Source organism: Corvus moneduloides, chromosome 7, assembly GCF_009650955.1.
Source record: "Corvus moneduloides isolate bCorMon1 chromosome 7, bCorMon1.pri, whole genome shotgun sequence".
Lineage (NCBI taxonomy): Eukaryota > Metazoa > Chordata > Aves > Passeriformes > Corvidae > Corvus > Corvus moneduloides.
In genome coordinates, this window is record NC_045482.1 from 653381 (window position 1) to 669992 (window position 16612).

A 16612-nucleotide genomic window follows, 5' to 3' on the forward strand; every position below is an offset into this window, starting at 1 on the left:
CCCCATCCTGCTCGGGGCAGGGCGAGATGCTGCTCCTGCCTTCAGCAAAGCCACCTCAGCTCAGATATCAAAAAGCAGATATAATTATTTCCTCCCACCGAGGAAAGCTTCCATTTAGCTGATTTCCTTTCCTTTCCCTCTCCAAGTTATTAATTATCTAATTACAACCACATTCTGCAGGCGAGCTCAGGGACTTGTCAGGCTGCCCAGGACCACTTAGGAAAGCTCCACCTCTCCCAGTGGTTTGGGGATGCCCACGTCTGACAGATGACAGGCTGGTCCTTTCCCTGTCCAGGGAGGGCTCCAGGAAAGAAAAATGAAGTCCAGGGAGGAGGAAGATACCACGGAGCAATTTTCTGGGTTTTTTTTAATTATTATTTTTTCCAGCGAGCAGGAGAAGGGGGTGGAGGATGGTCACAAGGTTTCGCTGTGCCCTGCTCTTCTCTGAATGTGGCTGACAGGAAAACAAGGTAAAACCAGATAAAAAGCTGGTCTAGTTCCAGGGATTTTTAAAATCCCACCCAAGAGTGGAGAGCTCAGCACAAAGCTGCTCCCAGGGCAGAGCTGACGTCTTCAACCCCGGCTGAGACCCCCTGCTCTGGCTGCTGCTGCCCTGAGGCACCTCATTCCCGCTGGCTCTTTCTGGTTTCCAGCACCAGCTGGAGAACTGGGAATTTCACAGCAGCTCGGTGCTAACGGGGTGATTTTCTTCCCTGTGGATCGTAGATGTTCCAGAGCTCTGGAATGGCTCTGCCACATCCCATCCTGTGCTCCCGAGGGATTGGAACTAGACTGGCTTTGAGGCGCCTTCCAGCCCAAACCGTGCTGTGATTCTGTGAAATCAGACTTTGATACCAGACTCTGAATCTGGCTTGTGACCCTCATGTCAGCAACCTGGCCCCTGCTTGCTGCAGTATGAGTCTTGCAGGGGGAAGGAAGGGCTGAGGAAGAGGGAAAATGCCCCCCAAAACCTCAGCAGGCTGCTCTTTTCTCCTCTCCTACCTGGTGTGTGGAGGCTGCCCTTGGCATCCAGTGCCACCCCAGCCGTGGCCAGGGACACCTTCCACCAGACCAGCTTGCTCAGAGCTCCATCCAAGCTGGCCTTGAGCACTTCCAGGGATGGCAACTGCTTTCTCCTGGGATTTCCAAGCTTTTCTCAGGCATTTCCAAGCTTTTCTCAGGCATTTCCAAGCGTTTCTCTTACCCTGGCACAGAGCACAGCTGTGATGCGCTGCCCCAGTGCAGACCCAGCGCAGCTTCCTCTGGCTGAGGCCTTGCTGATCCGCTTTTCCCTGCTTTAGGAGCATTTCCCAGCCCATCATGGAAATCACAGGAGCAGAGAGCTGCTGGCCTGATGGAAGGTGGCAGCAAGAGCACGGCCCAGCTTGCAGGAAATTTCGCAACAGGTCCCCCAGGCCTTTGCTTATATAGGATTGGGGCGGGTTTGGTTACAAAAGGATTGAAATCATTTCCATGGCATGGCCAAGAGTGCAAATGAAATGGGAAATGCAGGAAAACCGTTGGGAGTTTGTTTGGTTTTGCTGGGTTTTGCTGTTTTTTTTTTTTAAAGGCAGCTTTTCCAACTTCTTTTAAAGCTGAGGATGTAGAAAAAAGGCTCTGCCTCCAGGGCCCAGCCTCTCTCTCCCTCCATGTGGGCTTCTGCCAGCCTGAGTCCCTGCCAGGAAGGTGCTGCCCCACCTTCCTGCCCTGTGTTTGGCACTGGGAAGGGGGTGAGAGGGGTGAGAGGGGTGAGGGGTGCAGCTCACACCAGCTGCCCCCGATTTTGCCCATCACCAGGAATTTTATGGGTTGTTTTCTCCCCACTTTCCCTTCAGCCTGGGGAAGTAAAAAGCAGCGTGGGTCCAAGCTGAGAGCCCAGCACTGCTCAGTGCTGCCTTTGGGCTCCGACCAAGCATCCTTTGCTGGAAGGAGCTGGAATTGCAACAACCGTTGAGATCGCTGCTCCTCATCCACGCTGTTAATTAAGGATTTAATGCTCAGGTGCTGCACCATAGCTGGGAAGATGTCCCAGGCACATTTCAGGGTGCTTCTGCTTGGAGGTAAGGCCTGAATGAGATGGGACAGAGCAAACACGGCAAGGTGAGGAAGATGTGGCATTCATAGAATCCCAGCGCGGTTTGGGTTGGGAGGGAACCTCAAAGCTCATCCTGTTCCACCCCTGCCACAGGCAGGGACACCTCTCACTAGACCAGGTTGCTCCAAGCCCCACCCTTAAATGCTTCCAGGGATGGGGCAGCCACAGCTTCTTTGGGTAACCTGTGCCAGGACCTCCCCACCCTCAGAGTGAGGAATTTCTTCCTCCCTTAATCTCCTCTTTTTAGTGTAAAAAATTACTCTGGAATAGCCCCACCAGTGGCTTCAAGCAACGCTGGGTTACAGCACAAAAGGCAACGCTCCTGCTTTAGAAAATCACTAAAATCCCATTCCTGAGCTCAGGGACCATCATTCCCAGCTGTTTTGGGAATAATCCCTCTAAAAAGCCCTATGGCACAGATCAATCAGAGCATCCATGGTCAGGTCTGGACACTTTGCCTCCCAGCATCCCATCTGCTCGAAAACCTCCCGAAATTTAGACCTATTGAGCTGAAAATTTTCCACACCCGACGGTGATTCCTCTTTCTCGCCGCTGTTTTTGTTTTCTGGGCAAGAAAAATGGCCCAGCTGTTTCAGGCTACAGGGGGAGTGGAAAACAGCCGTGCTCCAAAAATGCTTCCCCATGCCTGGGAGGTGTTGCAGGCTGGAAAAGCTGGAAGGCAACACGCAAACTGCCCGGCTTGCAGAGCTCCATCCCACCTGGAGCTCGGGGACACGGGGCTCGTTTGGCCCCAGCTCCGAGCCTCCCCACATCGCCTTCCCAGCCGTGCCTGGGGCTGAGTGCTCCTGCGAGACCAAAGGCAGGGAGCACACGGAGATATTTTGGAGATATTTTGGCTCGGGTTCCTCTCTGTTGCCGGGCTGGAGGCACGGTGGTGGCTGGCAGGAGCTGGACTCGGAATCACGGACTCACGGAATCATGGAGTCACAGGATGGTTTGAGACCGTAAGGATCATCCAGTTTCAACCCCCCCTGGCAAAAACCAAGCTACAACACACGGAGAGCTTCAGCTGGGTGGGAATTCAGGTGGGGTGACGGGGGGGTGACGGGAACATCACACAGGGCTCTGCTGTGGCTGAGCATGGGGAAAGCTCTCTCCCCATGTGTTTCGTCCCTGTTTTTGCACGGTTTAATACATTCTCTGGTATTTTTAGAGCAAAGCTGATGGAAGAAGGGCAGCACCGGCCAATGGATTGCCTACACAAAGCTACACTCGCTGCAGGATCACTGCTGAAGGGATCTTCCCAAATTATTTCAGGGAGTTGTCAACTGTCCCTGGATGTAAAAGTGATGGTAGCCACTTCACAGAGTGGTTTGGACTGGAAGGGAGCTTAAAGCTCATCTCATTCCATGGGCAGGGACGCCTTCCACCAGACCAGGTTGCTCAGAGCCTCGTCCAACCTGGCCTTGTTTAAATTCAAATTGTTCAAAATTAATTTAAATTTATTTTCATCTAAGCATCATTTAAATTTAAGTTTATTCATTTAAATTTAAGCCTGTTTAATTTAAGGGATTTTTTCACCTCACAGGTGAACAAGGACCACGCAGAGCCCTTGGAAAGGTTGATTCCCATCCCTCTGGATCTCTGTGCCCCAGATTCTGCATGGAAAAACCCCATTTTAACATCTTAGAATTATAAATCATTATTTTATAATCATTTATAAAAATTTAAATTTAAGCTGGTTGAATTTAAATATAAACCTGTTTCAACTTAAGCCCGTCCTTGTTTAAATATAAAACCTTTCCAGGATTTGGATGGTGCAGAAAAAAATGCACCTTAAACCAGCAGAATTCCCTTGTGTTTTGGGTTTAGCCTTTCCCACCAAGAAAGGCTAAACCCAGCAGAAATCCCTTGATTTTGGGGGTGTTTCTCACCAGGGAAGGCTACAAAAGATGGGGTTGGGGATAAATTTCCAGCCTCGTGGTTGTTTTCCGCTGTCTGGGGGGTGCCGGTCCCCGTGGCCCTGGCACAGACCCCTCCACAGGCCAGGAAAGGAGGGAGCCCCGGAAAAGGCAGCAGGGCCAGGCTGCGGGGCTTCAGAGGGGAGGAAGCAGCGGAGAAAGGAATTCAGATAATTGTGTCCGTGCGAGAGGGCGGAGAGAGGGCCAAAATCAGATCTAATGCTGCGGGTATGGACAGACTGAAACCAGATCCCCTGGCTCGGGCTGCTCTGCCTTTGCTGCTCTGAACCCTTATCACCCATCTGCTCTTGAAGTCTCCCAGATGAAGGGAAAGCCACAGTTATGTGCATCTCACAGCTGGGAAAATGTTTCAAAACACATCCCCGGCAGAGAGGTTCATTCCTGAGCCGCGGGGCCCCCCTCGGACCCTTCCTCAGCCAGGGAGAAACCTCTCCTCTCTCTGATTCACCTTTTCAGAGCTTGGGGCATTTATCTGCCCGTGGCTGGCTGGAGGTGAAACATCCTCCTTGTGCTCTGCAGCCCCCAGTTTGTTATCAGGAGCAGTTTGATGGGGGTGTGGCATGAGGAAATGGAGATTGAAGCCTTTTCTCCTCCCCCTGAGGCTGTTTCTCCCTTTCCAGACCCTCTTGCGCATCACCGAGGAATGCCCATGGTTTGCTAACACCTCGCTGTCTGGGGAAAGCTGAGGATCCTAAAGGGATGATGCCACAAGAAGAAGCCCTGGTCTCTCCTGCCTGGGTCTGCTCCCAGCCATTGGAGCAGGATGGAGCACGGCCACGAGGCTGGGACTGGCTAAAAAGCTCCTCACCCATGGTTGAAAGAAATTTGGGGCAGTTGTGAGTGCTGCTCTCGCATATTGCCAGAAATTACTCCATAGTTTTGCTTAAAATATTTTTTCTCTCCTCATGCTGCTGCAGGAAAGGTTATTGGTCTCCACAGAATCCCAGAATGGTCTGGGATGGAAGGGAGCTTAAAGCCCACCTTGTTCCACCCCCTGCCATGGGCAGGGACACCTTCCACAATCCCAGGTTGCTCCAAGCCCCGTCCAGCCTGGCCTTGAATGGAATGAACCCCTCAAGAAGAAGAGAGGGATGCTCACCAAGGAGAGGAATTCAGTGGCTGCTACCTGTGGGCTCAACAACTCCCCGTGGAAAAAGCTGTCCTTTGGGGCCCGAAACACCTCGAAAAAGCCAATTCTTCAGCATTTCAGGTTGTAGCCCAGCTGAAATCAATCTCCTGGGGCTGTGCTCACCACAGGGAGGAGAAGGGAATGCTGAACAACGAAGCATTTTGCTGCTGGGATGCTCAAAGTTGCTATGTTATGTCCTTCCTCCCTGCAGCAACCTCTGGGCATTCAGGAATGTGTTGCCCCAAGGTGCCGTGTCCCTCCCTGGCCAGAAAATTAAAGCAAATATAAAAACAGCTTTAAACCAACAACAACAACAACAAAAAGGAGCTTTAAACAGGAAGAACCCCCCTTGCCAAAGGCCTGCACTCCTCCACAGGCTGAGTGGGGCTGGTGGCAGCTGGAGGAGGAGGAGGAGGCAGGTTTGTGGGAGCCCCTCGTTAAAACCTTGGCAGCCCATCACTGGAATGGCAGCTCGGAGCTGCCGAGGGGCGGAAGCTGCTAATGAGCAGCCGAAGCAGGGAAAAGCAGAGCTGCCCCGGCGTTTGGGAGAACCATCGGAGCTGCCTCGTGGGTGGCTCAGAGGAACAAGCACTGAGGGACACCAGAGGCATCTCCCAAGGCAGGGAAGGGTGTGTGGGCAGGGATGGGGGACAAAGAGGGGCAGGAGATGGCCCCCACCAGCCCTCCTGGCTAGCAGAGCTCACCAGGGCTTGCTGCGGCTTGGATCTACTGCCCCGAGTCCCTCACTCACAAGCCACAGGAGAAAGGTGTGGAACCAAGCGGGGAAAAGGCAGGGAAGGAGGTGTTCTCCCGGTGCAGCTCTAGGGAAATACCCAGGGCTGGGGAGGAGAACCTGCCCAGACACCGACGTGTCCCGAAGGAGCAGCTCCGAGGCTCACGCCAAGGCTGAGAGCAGCCACATCCCACCTTCCTCTGCTGCCGGAGTCCCACATCCTGCGGCCTTCTCGGGTCCGGATGGGCTCCAGCTGCCCGAGCACCGGCAATCCTGGGCAGGCACTGCCTCAAATGCCCACCCAAAACGGGGCCAAAGCGGTGGGAACGGGCGGAAATCAGGGAAGGAGGGTGGAGTTGCCAGAGGTGGCCCCTCCGCTTCTGCTGAGACACATCCCACCCTGCACAGACACAACTCGCAGGCTAAGGGGGAATTTAATTTAGGACCAAGCTCCCTGGGACATGGTCTCTGGACCCAGGGATAAACACAACTGAGATACCAACGGGGCTGTGAGAACACCCTTCTGCCTCCACCCCGTTTTAGGAGAGCAGATATTATTGGCCAAAGGGAAACCTTTCCTCCTCCCCCTCGGCGTTCCTGCCAAAATAATACAGATCCTAGGAAAAACACCTTCTCTAAAAATAAACATATACATCTGTGGCTTTCTTCTTTTTCCAAGGGAACTCTCTGGGTCTGGCCCGCTCAGCCAGCATCTCCTCTGCTCTCACAGTTTTCCTGCGTGCAGCTGCAGTTCCCAAACCTCAGGAGCGGCAGCATCCCTGTGGGATGCTCTGGGATTTTCCTACCCCATGGACGAGACTTTTCCTACCCGTTTCCCCACTTTACCTGCCCTTGCATAGATTAAATATTTTGGGGGCGAGTCTGGCTCTGTCTGTGGCTGAGCACAAGGAGGAACAGCCTCAGTTTTTTTCATCAGTGCAGCACAAAGGCTCTGTAGTAACATCTACTCCTAGGAGTAAATCAGGGAAAGGATGATAAACATCCACTGTGTCTGACTCAGCTGCGTGGATTGATGCCAGTGGAATTAATAACAACAAACCCCCCCTGTTTTAAAAGCATCTAGGGTTTAAACTCCTTCTTTTAAATAAAACAGTAACAGGAAAACAAGCAAAAAAAAAAAAAAATTTGGGGCCACCCACTGAAAGGCAGAGACATGAAATCCACGGAATCCTGGGGGCTTCTGGGAACAATCCACGGGACAGGTACAATTGCCCCGGGAACTCGGGGTGCTTTTTCATGGCCCTGACAAAGAGCAGCTGAGACACCTGCGGGCCAGATGTGCACAGCTGTACGTGTGCTGCTGCCCATCAGTCCTCGGGTTCCGTCCCGCTCCAGACGCCGGCCCTCACAAACACAGCTCGGAAGGCCGGGCTGGAGCAGGGGAACGGCGAGCCCAGGCATTTCCCTCTTCCCAGCAGTGCTGCCGAGTCTCGTCCGCACGCAGAGCCCAGCCCTCGGAGCCCGCCTGGCCTGCACGATGCAAACGTGGGGCAGAGACCCTCAAGGGAAATGTGGGGAGAGACACTGGCATCCTATAGCCAGGAGTTTTTAATGCCCCTGCATGAGGGACCTGGCGGGGTAGGTGCCACCCACACTGCGTTTCAGACCCAAGAACCCATCAACACCCTCCCTGGAACTGGTTTGTCCTGGTGTTTATCGCCACGTGGCACAGTTTTGCCACCTCTCCACGGGCACACGTGTAAAGGATTTTAGTTTTTCCTGCAAAAAGTATGGCACTCACGCCCACAACTCTGGGAAGAGAAACCTCGCCTTGTCCTGAGTTAGCCTTGGAGGCGATTGCTGAAAAAAGAGCTGAAAAAAGACCCTTTTCCTTGGCATCTGGAGCAGGAATGAAGCTGTGTTTGCTCCTCAAAACTGCCAAAGAGATGCTCGGGCAGCTTCCCTGAAGCGTGGATGGATTTAATCTTGGTTTTACTCTTACGGATCCTTACAGAGCACCACAAAAAGCCCTTGGTGGGAAGGAGACAAGGAAGATTCCCCATCTCCTTGCCCGCTGTGCTCAGTGCCCAGGTTTTGGCCTCCCATCCCAGGTGCCGTTCCCAGATGTTTGCAGGAGAAAGGTTGCTACTCTGGCATCTTCCCCGCCGCTACAAGGCACATGCCGAAGGTCCCTGAATTCCTCAATCCCAACTCCCTGGCCCTATCCTCAATGTTTCCCTCATGGCAGGTGCTGTTCCTCGTTCCTTGATAACCACCCAGGCTCTGAGCAACGGAGGTGATTCAGTCCCAGGACTTTGGGAAGGGATTGTACCCGGCCAGGTCTGCATCTGGGATTAATCAGCACGGCTTCCTTGAAGTCAAGGGGCCAAATTCTCACTCGGAATAAAGCGGCTTAACCCTGCTGCAGTCAATAAAGCCTCTCTGATCTTTTTTTTATGTCAAGAATCGCTCAGCTCTTTAAAATACCTGGGGTTACAGGGCGCTGCCCTCTTGAAGGGGGAGCTATATTTTTATATGACAAACAATCCTGCCGGGGGAAGGAGTCCTTGGCACGGCATGAGGCGCTCTGGATTTTGTGGGGCTGGGGTGAGTCGTTGGGATTGGCATTTTGGGCACCCTGGGAATGGTGACAGTGACTTGGAATTTGAATGGGTGTCATAAGCTCGGCATTCCTTATCTCCTACTGCCCCGGGGCTCTTTCTGTCCCTTTTCCTTGGCCTGGCAGCTGCATCAGCAGGGCACAAGCCTGGCAAAAGCCACCCTTGGTCCTGCATCTCTCCTCGGTCCCACTGTTTCTCCCAGCCCTTAAATGCAAGCACCACGCAGTGCACTCGTTTTCCTAAACTTTACAGCTGCTGCCTTCCATGCAGATGGCGTTGCCCATGCTTGGAATCACAGAATATCCCGTTAAACCAGGTTTAAAACCCTTAGACCAGGCTTCTTAAACCAAGCCCTCTAGATTGCAGCCCGCTTAAGTACCGTTCGAGGTACGGAGCCCGTTCCCTGCCCTGGTGTTGACAATCCCCTCTACCCCTCTCTTTCCTCTTCCTCCTCCTCTCCTTGCCAGCCTCTTTCCACGGCTGCCTCTGCTTCCCGGGGGTGCCCAGCTCCTTGGGGTGTCCTGTGCAGGGCCAGCAGTTGGACTCGATGATCCCCGTGGGTCCCTTCCAGCTCTGGAGATGTCCTGGACGCAGCATTGCGTGAGGGCCAGGTAAGGCTGCTGCTGTGGCCTGAAGGGGTTTGGGGGTGTGCAGAGGACTTTTGTTGTTGTTTTGTCGGAATATGCTGCACTTCAGCGTGGTTTTGTCTGGCTCTGCCTGAACGAGGGGTCGGATGTTGTTTGCCAGCTCCGGTTGGGCACCCGGGGCTGTGGTGGCTCCTGAGAGGACAGGGCTTTCTGCAGGCAACGGCAGAGTGGCTGTGAGTCTCCCTCGGGGCTGCTCGGGGGGGATATTTTATCTCTAATTCTGCGGGTTTGGATGCTGCCATCCACCTTCAGCAGCGTGGGCAGCGCATCCCCCCGCGCCCTGTCCGGGCTCTGAGCACCCATGAATCATTTTTCCAAGGCTCTCAGGAGCAGCATCACTCCTCGCACTGGGCGTGGGGCTGGTCCCTGCTTTATGGGCTTCCCTGAAACTGCTCGGCGGGCCAGGCCGGGCAGGCAAACCACGGGAAGGGGACGGGGAGCCAGATCTTACTCACAGCCTCTTTAGCAACGCGCTTCCAGCCCGGATAGCGCCGGGAGCTTCCCAACCCCCTGCTCTGCTCCCAGAGCCTCCAGTCCCACAAAAGAACACCCCGAGGGATTTAATTCTCGGTGCCACGACTGACTAATCATTTCTAAAATCTTGCTTTATTCTGCTCGCTCTCTGCGCCGCTGCTTCGTGTTTCTTTCCTATCAATAAATTATCCGCTTCAGAGCTCTCGGGTCGCCTTTTCACCGCACTTCTGGGTTTTATGGCTTCGCGAGAGGTAAAGCGAAGTTATCGCTCCCTTGCTGCTGTTTCTCAAAGGGAACAAACAGTCTTGTTCAAATTTTTGGGGGAAGGAGCGGGCAGAGATGGAACCTCTCTGCTCGAGGAGCAAACAAGTCGGCTTGTCTGTGTCTGGTGGAGGATTTAATCACATGTTTAATATTGAAATGCGTGCTGTTCGCCCCGATGGCTGGGGTGGGGTGTAGCACATGCCCTGCTGACTCAGAGCAGCCCGGCTCCCAGCAACATGATTTGTGTGCAGCACGCACTCCGCAGCCTAGGAAAAAAAGCCCTGGAAAATCGGTTTCCACGGTCTCTCCTAGCCGGTCGTGCTGCAAAAGGCAGATGTGCGTTTCGCTGTCTGCAGTTGTCAGGTTTTTGGGGTTTGGGTGATTAAGTGAACGGGTTAAGTGGACGCTTTCAGGCGGACGAGTGCGGCTGACTCAGCTCGGCAGCAGCTGGCTGGTCTTGTTTAGGTTTGCCAGCTGCAAAAGCTGGACTTGTTTGAACCTCGGAGAGTGACCCCTGCGAGGTTCCCGCTGGGATAATAACCTGTGTCACCGCGGCTCTGATGCAATCCCCGCTCTGGGGGGGAGCAGGACGAGCTCCCCGCAGCATCTGCTCCGAACAAAGGCTCCGTGCTCCGGCTCTGGCAGTGCCGCTCCCCTCTGGGTTTCACGAGCGGTCTGGGATGGGCAGGGACACCTTCCGCTAGACCAGGTTGTTCCAAGGGCCCCATCCAAGCTGGCCTTGGATGTTCCCAGGGGTGATGGGAGCCTCTGGTTGATGCTGAACAGCTTTTCTGCTCTGTACAACCGAGTTTTACCCACGATTTGTGTTTGCAGTACAAGATGTTTCTTTAAGTTTCGTATTCTCCAGGTGAAATCTGCATGTGATGCTTGTGAAGCGGGAGGGAGGCTGGGTGCTACCTTCGGTGATTGAAATGAGGGTTCAGAGGCTTATGAGGGAATCAGATTGAATGCAGGGAGAGAAGAGGGAAGCTTGGATCTGCCTCTGTCTGGAGAACTGTGCTCGTGCTTCTGCACACAACACACAGATCATCTGTGAGCCCGGATTTAATTAACTACGCCGTGGGTGTGGAGGATGGCTGGGGTGACTTAATTTAAGAACTTTTCACTCCTCTGTGTGCTTTTTGCCTGTTAAAAATGCTTTGGGTCTCCTTTTGAAATTTCTCTTTGCCATTCTTCTACAGGCACAGATGGGCCTCGTCGTATCATAAAATCACAGAATGGTTTTGGCTGGAAGGGACCTTAAAGCTCATCCCATGGGCAGGAACACCTCCCACTGTCCCAGGCTGCTCCAAGCCCCGTCCAGCCTGGCCTTGGACACTTCCAGGGATGGGGAAGATCCGTGTCTGTCTGTGCACTGCACATTTCACCTCGAATGCAGCACTTCCCCATCAGTAAATGTCGGTGTGAATGTACATTCCAATTAAAGGCTCCCTAAAAGCAGCGGGGATTGAAATCAACACCAATAAACGAGTGAAATGAAGCTTTTTTTCAGGGAGACTGGCTGGTTCCCGTGGCACACGGTTTTCCCTGGAGATGGCAGAAGAAATGCAAATGCTGGGCCACGCTCCCCTCCTGGAAGTGCATGGATGCACCCGACAGGAAACTTAACCTGACATCCCACACGGTTTGGCTGAGCAAAGTGATCTCTGCCCTTTCCATACTTATTTATATTTTCAGTTGACTGCATAATCTGGCCCTCTAGAAAGTCCCTTCAGGAGGTCACGCAGCTGAAATAATAGCTAATGAATTTGTAACAAATTATTTCAGACTTATTAAACACTTTCTTCCTTCCCTTCCAAGTGTTTGCATGCTGCTCCCAAACTAGGTAGGGCTGGAATAAGGAGGGTGGCAGGACCGTGCCAGCTCCAGAGACCTAAGGAGAACTGCTGGCATTGCTTTTCCTTCCAGAGATAGCCTCATTCTGCTCCCATCACCTCATTTGGCTGTTCCACCTCTGCTTTTGGGAAGGTTTTAAGGCCAGGGGATGAGGCTCTTGGACTTCTCCAGTGTTGCACCATCCAACTGATTTCCATCTCTGCTCCATTAATCAGGGATTGGTTTGGGTTGGAAGGGACCTTAAAGATCTTTGAGCGTGAAAGGACCTGGGTTTATTCTTTCCAGTGCTTGGTTACACAAGCCAGGCCCTGACAGCAGGAATTGGTGATTGGTATCTGCTCTGAGGGGATCTGCTCCCCTTTTCCATGGATGCAAAGATCCTCCTGCGTGCATGGGCTGGGGCTGAATTTTTGGGGACTCACTGCCTGGCCCCCTGCTGAGATCCAGCCAAGTCATCCTGTTGGCTGAGCAAGGGAATGCCTGTGGGCTGCCTTCCCAGGACAAGGAGCTGTCTGGTCCAGGGACCAGACACATCTGTGGAGACAGCCCAGGACATGTAGGGACAGCTCTGAACCAACTTGTGCCTTCACCTGGACTTGAGCTGTGTATTCCAAACCTGACAGTGCTGCTTCATCCTGACTTAGGTTGGTCTTGTATGTTAGGGGTTTTAGTTTTCCCAAGAGATCCAAGGAGTAACTAAATGATAAAGGCTGTTGGATACAAGTTTAGGCTGGAATTCTCAAAAGGATGAAGGAAGCTTTCAAGAAAACTTGGTATCTATCAAAAAACTCCCAGCTCTGGAAGGGCCCTAAATCTCTTTGGCTTCAGTCTGCTCGTCAGCCCCTGTCCCTTCCCCAAAAATGGGTCAGAGGAAGGTGGCCCTGGCTGTTTGAAGCTGTGCTGGGGAGTGGGCAGTGCCACAGAGAGGGTTCAATCATTTTGTGATGCTTCAGCTCTGGGGTTTGACCCTGTTAGTGCTGCTCAGACAGAGCATCCTGGCTGGGTGGGCAGCTCTGAGACCACCAGGAGGAATTTTAACCTCCCACATCCCTCAGCTTTGTGCTGTGCCTTCCCCTGGTTTGGGGCTCCTCGCTGTGTGCCAGGCTCGGCTCAGTGCCAGCAAGGACAGGCTGACCTGTGTGAGCACTCCTGGAAGCTCCCAAAATACCCCTTATCTCACTGATTAAGGCTCCGCCCTCACACAAGGCCCCAACAGATTATGTAATGTCTTCATTTAGCAATTAATGTAGAAGTTTTAGTGGGGTAAAGTTCCAGCCTTTGGGTTTTAGGTGGAAAAGCTTGAGCACGTAATCTTTGAAGAGTTCAAAACTAGCAAAAAAGAGCTTAAAGTAAAATGCATTTTCTGGAATCCTGTCCCAATTCACGTCTGATTAGGGCCCCTTTGGAATGGGGAGGAAAATTACTCCAAGAGGTATTTGGGTCTGAATTATCCATCAGCACTACTCAGGCAGTTTTCCCTGCCCTGAGTTTTGCATCTGTGTACTGACCAGAATGGTGACTTGTATTTTTATTTAAAGCATCCCCATCCCTACAGAAACCTCTGGTGGTTTGTGAACCACAGCGCTGCCGATTTCAATCATGCCTAAATATCGAAGGCGAGCCTGATTTGTGCTGGAAGTGCTTGCTCATCAGCTTTCCCTTTAATCAGTGGGGTTGTTGGGACTCTCCAGCCCCCCTTGGCTGCCCTGGTCGCTTTGCAGGATCCTGCTCGAACCGGAGGCCTCGGGATGGCTCCGGCCCAAGTGACCTCCTCAGGATCCTGGTGCAGAATTCTCCTGGTGGTACCCTGAGATCAGCAGATGCTGGCCTTTCTCTCAACTCCCACTCAGTGCCTCAAATCCCAGGGAAAGCTCTCCTTCCGCTGCTACACCCTCTGCTTTGAAGACAAGAGATGATTCAACAAGATATTGGAGGGGGGTGTGGGGGTGTTGGATGGTTCAGTTGCCTTCCAAAACTCACAGGGCTTTCCAAAGCTGGAACTAGGACATTTCCAAAGCTGGAATTAGGATGTTTCCATGCACAGCCTGCCCTCTCCAGAGCTTCCCTGGCACTGATGCACAGCAAGACCTGCAGCAAAGCTAATTCTCCTACTCGCAATTCTTCTCCCAGCCCTTCCCCAGTTACCCAGCTGAGATGTCCTTTGCCTCCCAGCCCCAAAAAAGCAGCCTGTGGATAAATGATTTGGGATCATAAGGGATATGACGAGTCTTTGCAGCTCCAAGGAGAGTCTGGGTGCACCCAGTGGGTGCCTATGGAACCAGAGTCCTGCTATTGGTTTGAGCTGTATTTTATTTTATTCATGGCACAGCCTCTCTCTGCTTGTTTGGGAAGTTATTCCCTGCCTTTGCTGCCTGGAGCAGATCCCAGAGAGCAGCACAGCCTGCTCTTTTTATTATCTGCCCCACTAATGCCTCCTTTTTATTTTTTATTTTTGCCCTCCCTCCTTAGGTCGCTTGTTTTGGGTCACTTTATTCTCAGTACTGACCCCACGGCAGGGTTTTCCAGCTCTGTTGCTTCTGTGACTCAGGAGGGATGTTTTGCTCTCATTTATTAGTTTTTCTGGCCAGAATACAAGAGGTTAAACACTTTGGAGAAGCTTATTCTGTATTTACGGCCGAGGTAGGTTTCTAAATCAACAGTAGGTCGTGTATTGGAGTGACTCACAGAGCTGCTTAACCTTTTTCCTTCCGTTTTTGTCCCTCTCCAAATCCGAGGAACATCTGCAGTTTAGATCTCTGCGATGAGGAGCTGCGAAACGAATAGAAACGGCCGAACGTAAATCCAGCCTGGTGGCACGTGAATGCCTTCTGTGCTGGCAAGGTCCTGCCTGCTGGGGACGTGCCAAGGTGGGCACTGCAAGTGTTGACATCTGCTTTTTGGGGGGGAAATGGAGGCAAAATTGCAGGGCAAGGTGGGCATGGGCTGGGAGTACGTTCAGCCTGGCCCCTCCAGTTTAGAGAGATGAGCCCAGGGTGGGCTGTGGGTGCAAGGAGAGCAAAACCCACCGGTGCCATCCCATCAAATGGTCACGAAAGAGGTGTCACCCTCTCACTTAGCCCAGAGGCTCTGGTGGAAAGTGTCCATCAGAGGAAAGGGCCCCAAAATCCCGCGGCACTTTTGCTCCCTGCCAGAAACAGTGGGAAACGGGCTGGAGGTGGACAGAGCAGATGGGAGCAAGCTGGGGGCTCCTTCCTCAGCCATCACCTCTGCAGTTTGCTGTGCTTCAAACCCCCTTTTCCCATGGATATTTACAGACCCCCCCCTTTTTCCTGAGCAGCAGAGCAGGCCTGAGACATTTTCACTCCCAAATCGCAGCCAAACCCCTGCCCAGCAGCATTCAGTGACTCTCTTCTAAGGAATGTGTGGAATCTCTCAGATTTTGGGGTTCGTCCCTCTCCTCTCCCTGCCCCAGGAGCTTTCAGGATGGTCCTGCCAGCTCTGTGTGCAGTTTTTGGGGGTCTCTGCTGGGTCTAGGCCTGTGCAGGAGCCCTGTGGGCACAGCATCTCTCTGGGGTCCAGATGCTCCTCATGCACCCCAATCTTTAAAGGAATTCAGTCCCTCAGGGAAGGGCAGATGCTTTCTGTGGGTACCAGCAGCTCTGGGGGATGCTTGTCCTGCAGGATTTGGGCTGACCTGGGAGGCCTGAGAGGTTTCTTTTCTTGCGTTTAGACCACAAATTGCCTTGCTCTCAATGCCTGCCAGCTCTCTGGGGTTTTCCCCCATGAAAGGACTGCGCTGCCCAACCCTCTTGGAGTCATCTTTTAAAATTTGGGTTGTTTATTGAAGTGGCTGTTGGTAAAGGAATGGAGTAGACCTGTGCTTGTTGTGTTTGGAGCTAATTTAAAATCTCCTGTTAAGAGGAGGACAGGGCAGGTTTAATCACATTCTCAGGAAAACAGAGCAGAGCAATGGCATTTTTTTATAAAAAAGAATTTTTCTATCAGAAAGGCAGCTGTGGCTGCAAGGTGGAAGCACCTCTGATGCCGCACTCTGACCCTAAATTAAATAACCTGGGAGTCTGTTCTCCTGATGATCTGATGCGGGATGTGCCCAGTGCAAAATTTGGTTCCTCCTTTTCTTGGGCAGTGAGACAGCTCCTGGCTGCTCCCAGGTATTCCATGTGCTCCCTGTTAGGCACACAGGGGATGTTCCCCTTGGCTGCAACCCCAACCCCACCTTATTCTTCATTTAATGCCGTTTATCCTGCCCTCTAGTGCCAGCAGGTGCTGAGTCAGCAGCTGCTGCGGTTTTCCACCTTTTCCATCTCCCAGCCTGGGAATCTGCTGCTGCTGCTGAGGCTGCCAGGGCGGGGAGAGCTGCCAGAAATGTTTGTGCACCGCTGGGATGTGTTGGGAATGGGTACCTCAGAGCAGCTTTGGAGCGAGCATGGTTGCTTGGAAGGACCTTTTGGAGATGTTTGCAAGGAAAACGAGCCTTGCGAGGGAAATGGGAATACACGTGGCAGGCTGTGTGAAGGGAGCCTTTGGAGTTCAGGAGGTTGTTTCAGTGATGAACTTAAAATGAAATCTTCAAGCCTGGGAAGTGCTTGGAGATGCTGGGGACAGGCAGGGCTGGGATAACACCTGGAAACGGATGTCTTGCTTTTCTCTTGAAGAAAAGGGGGAATAATTTCCTGTTTGAGGAGACATCTGAGAGCCTTTTGTCACCCACTCTGCTGGGAGGGGAGGAGAGGGGAGGCTCCCCCAGCCACATCCTGGGGTCTGCAGGCACATCAGTGCTCCCCAGATCTCCCCCAAGCCCATCACACACCTCCCTCCTTCCTACTGCTGCGACCCTCCTGCTGTTTTGAAGACCCCAGCAGACAGAAGCTTTAGGGTTTAGAGTGCAGGGACACCAAGGCTGCCG

At 52.7% G+C, this 16612-nt stretch overlaps 1 protein-coding gene across 1 annotated transcript in view; it reads right to left on the minus strand.

The window, feature by feature from the left end:
• Positions 1–16612, minus strand: part of TWIST2 (twist family bHLH transcription factor 2) — a 28349-nt gene that overhangs the window by 1186 nt on the left and 10551 nt on the right. The gene's annotated exons all lie outside the window — the stretch shown is intronic.